Genomic DNA, 4274 nt, shown 5'->3' with positions numbered 1-4274 from the left:
TGTACCCGTGAACATTCTTACTTCTGATGAATAAATCCAAGAGATTGTTTCTGAACATATGCAATTATGTCTAAAGGTCTGCTCTCCACTGCTTTTGCTCTCTGCGTAGCGATTTGAAGACGAATCGTTCATCTGATTTTTTTCATTCTTCTATTTACAAAAGCTCCTTGCTGCCAGCAGAAGAGGAAAAAAGTTATCAGCTAAATGCAAACTGCCAAAATTGCAGGCTTCTCTGTAGTTGATTACTTCTCTAAGCTGCTCTTCTTCAGAAGCAAGCATCATTATTGATTGTTAAACATTACCTTTCGCTAGAGATTCAGTAACACAGGATGGACATTTGATTAAGATTGGATCGTTTCTTTCAAATACATTCATGACCCTTCTGTGTACTTTTTATGAAATAAGCAAAGCCAGCTGCAAACGTTAGAATGTGCTTATATTCTCACATACTGTGTTTTTAAAGCACACTTCCTTTTTTTTTTTTTTGTGGTTATGTTCAATTTAGAAAAAAGCAACAGGAATATTAGTTCACAATAAAAAGTTTAAGCATGTAAATTTTTCCCCAAAAACAAAAACCCTGTATTTTTAATCCCATCACAGCACTTCTTTGAGCAAAACTGTTTGCAAACTTAAGTTGTATTTGCCAAACTCTAGGTCTGTCTGAAGCTGAATTTCTCTAGCACTCCTCACTAAAAAAAGACAAGTTGCTGAGCTCTGTTACATATGAACATAAAAGATCAAGCTCCTTCGCTGCATTCGCAGGTTTCTAAATACAGGCAGGGATGGTGAGAGGAAATGGCTACAGAAGTGACCACAAGCACTGTGTCTATCTTTATAGTGACACTTCTGACTTGAATGATTTTATTCTCACAGAAACACACAAGTAGGTGCACTAACAGAAAGGTTACTCATCTCAAAAAGAGAGTCATGCCTTGTCCAGAACAAAAGCTCACCATAAAAGCCTGGATGGGATTTTCCTTCCAGCAAGCAAAAGCCTGTACCACTTACTCCCATTTCAGCTTAAGGGGAGCTGGACCCTTACTGTTCCCAAAACAAGTTCCCATCACCAAACACTTCTGCTGCATCTGTTTCTGCCAACGTGCACACTGAGCAAGTGATCTTGCTGTAGAGACTTACAGCAAAACATGGACAAAAAGCATAAGATGCTGCATCTTGTTTCAATCCCTCTGCTCAACTACTGACACCGGAGCACGAGGTGGAGCAGTAACTGGGAGAGATGTGGTGGGTAAGGGCTGGCTGTAAATCCATAGCCAGAGTCATCCCACCGTGCTGAGGGATTCACGGGGCAAGAGATCTGCCCTGTAGTGCATTCATCCTGTAATAGCCTGTGGATGCTCTGAAAGGGACATCTGCTGAGCTAAATCTTGGATTTAATATTAATCCACATGGCTTCCTCTGCATTTATCTAGGGCTTTCATACTGTGAGGAGAGCTGCCGTGCTGACCAAGAAAGAAAACTCATCATTTAGTTAACATCTTTGTGTCCCTGTATAAAACACACAAAAAGCATCCTTTTGCTGGCCTGTAGCTCCACATACCCACAAAGCTGTGCAAAGGGCACAGCTGGCCACAAAAAAAATTGGTGGTTTTCCGTGACCAAATTGTCAAAACGCAAATCACTGAGTCATGGGGTGTTTCACCAAAGATCTTACTAGAAAAATGTCTCTGCCAAAGTCCAAGGGGAAGGTGTCTGACCTGAACACATGCCCTTCCACCCAGATGTTACATATTCCTCATTTAATAGATGATGATGTCTACCAGTTTGTTCTCCCAGTCCTAAAGGTTCCCAAAGTTTGACAGAAGCAGGAGACACTTTAGGCAAAGAGCCTCGTTGCTGCAAACTGTGATATCCAGCCCTGGCTTGACTGCACACTACTGTCCATTCAGCAGATTATTTGTGCCACCAACAGCTGTTGCAGGCTGAAAGGGCAACAAAAATGGAGAGCTTAATCTGCCAGAAATCATCAACAGAGGGAGCTAAGGTTAAGTCAGTTCAGCGCATTACTAACTTCATTATTTTAAACTTGTGGGCACAAATTGCTTCCTAAAATAGGAAGTGCAGGAATTTATTTGATTGTTCACATGCATATTGAGCAAAACCTGGCAGAAAGGAAGAATTACTTTACTCTTCAGAAGAAACCTACCTCCTAATCCTGTGAAGAGCTGTACTCGCTTGAGTGACAGGTGATTTGTAAATCCTGCTGTTGGCATAACTGCACTCCCTGCCAGACCCTAAAGCAGTTCAGAGCAATGCCAAGGGGAGGGAATAATGCCTGAGTGCAGGCAAACACAGGCTGAGTTACTCATTCAAAAATACAAAGTTCAAGAGAGTTGGTCCTCAATGCAGTTCTGCCAAAGGTTGCAAAGCTTTACTCCATCGTGCACATTAAATATTTCCTACAGGCGAAAGGAAAAAAGCTTTATGCAACCTCTTCAGTCACTTGTGGTGTAAGTGCCCATGCTTTATACCAGCCTAATAAAAGAAACTCTTGGAGTCAAGACATATTTTTAACTCATTAACCATCTCACAATGAAAGTAAAAGCTAGATTGCCAATGTTCTTACTAATGTTTTACAATGTATTTTCACTGGCAACCCAGCCAGGGTAGGAAGAAACTGCTGTCTGCTGAAAGTAGTTCTTGAAGAATACCTTCTGCTTTCCTTCCAAAAACCAGAACCCACAACATAGCACTGTGTTCCATACTCTGCTCTAATTAAATGCCTCAGCAGTTTAAAAAATACAAATATTTGTAAAATACATTTGTTTCATATTACTTCCATGTACTTCTCTCCAAGAGCAATCTTTGAGAACCACAAATATTGCTTCAGTTTTCTGCTAATGAAGTGATGGGAATAAAATCTCAGCTGCTTCTTTGCAACTGAAGGAGTTGTCATGTCCCACAGAGGCTTCTCTGTGTACAATGAACAGCAAAATCCAGTGAAATAAGGTTTTAGTTAAACCACTTTAAACTTCCTTTCTTGGGATGTACTCAAAACCACCCCAACCCTCCACTGTCATGTTGGAGAAAGGGAATGTTAAAGCATAGATCTGCAACCAACACAAATCCAAAAGCAAGGAACTGACTGCTGAGGTCAGCTGTGACAATTTGGCTCAAAACTCAGTCCCAATTAGAAGACGCTTTGGGTAGGTTTGGTTTGGGCTTTTTTTGTTGTTGTAAATTTTCTCCTAACTGTGAAGGCTGCTGGTGGTTGAAAACTCAGCTGTTGACACCAGGGGAAACCGTGTATTGCATGGGAATGAGTTGGCCTGCAGCAAATGATTAGTGGTGTGAGCTATAAGGATCTGGCACCTCCTCATTCCAGGGCGGAGAGCTTTGGTTAGCACTGCTCTCTGCACCTGCAAATACCCACAGCCATTTATTTATACAAAGTGAACAACGCCTCAAAGCAGATGTGTGATACATGTCACACCTATCTCTTTAGCACCAGAGGGGTTTGCTCCAGCACTGCTGCACACAAAGAGAAAAGCAAAGCACAGCAATATTGAGCAGACTCTGTTGAGATCAAAGTACAGAGGAGCTGGTAAAAGAAAAAACAAACAAAAAATGCAGAATGGCACAAGTGGTGAGCAGCAGTAACATCACAGAGCTCCAAGCACTAATGTGCATTACTCATGGACAGAGTGTGCTTGATTCCTTCTTCACTGATAACAGCAAAAAAACCTCACTCCAAACTGTCACCATAAATCATTTTGTTCCGTATGACAAAGGCCTGGAAGTTCTATTTTATTTTTTTGCCTGCCTTTATTTCTAGCTCCTTTGTTTTAATGACATTGCAGCCATTTAGAATATTCTAAAATTACATCAGATACCAGAAGACTTCACATGAGTTAGAAATAATCTAAGACAGATGTTTCTACACTTGCTACACATTTTTTTACATCTAAAACGAACACCCATATCCTGACGCAACTCCCCAGGCCATTTATTTATTTATTTATTTATTTATCTGGGTCTTTTAAAGGGGTAATTTAAAGCATTTCTTGCCCATTAACACAAGCTGAACACCTCCAGTACCTAATTCATCATGCTAGTCCAAAAAAAGTCATGCTTGTTATCTGAGCGAGCGATGCATTTGTTTTGTGTGTGTCTGGGGGAGGAGAGGGAGAGGGAGAGAGAGAGAGAGAGAGAGGGAGAGAGAGAGAGTCATGATGGCATACTTGTCATGGGGAGTGGTTTGCATATTAATAAACACTTTATATGAGCCTTTTCCACTGAGGCCAGCACTCAGAGGG

The sequence above is a fragment of the Gallinula chloropus genome, assembly GCF_964237585.1.
Source record: "Gallinula chloropus genome assembly, chromosome: 4".
NCBI classification, from domain to species: Eukaryota; Metazoa; Chordata; class Aves; order Gruiformes; family Rallidae; genus Gallinula; species Gallinula chloropus.
The sequence above is the reverse complement of the archived record's forward strand: the minus strand, read 5'-3'. Positions refer to the sequence as shown.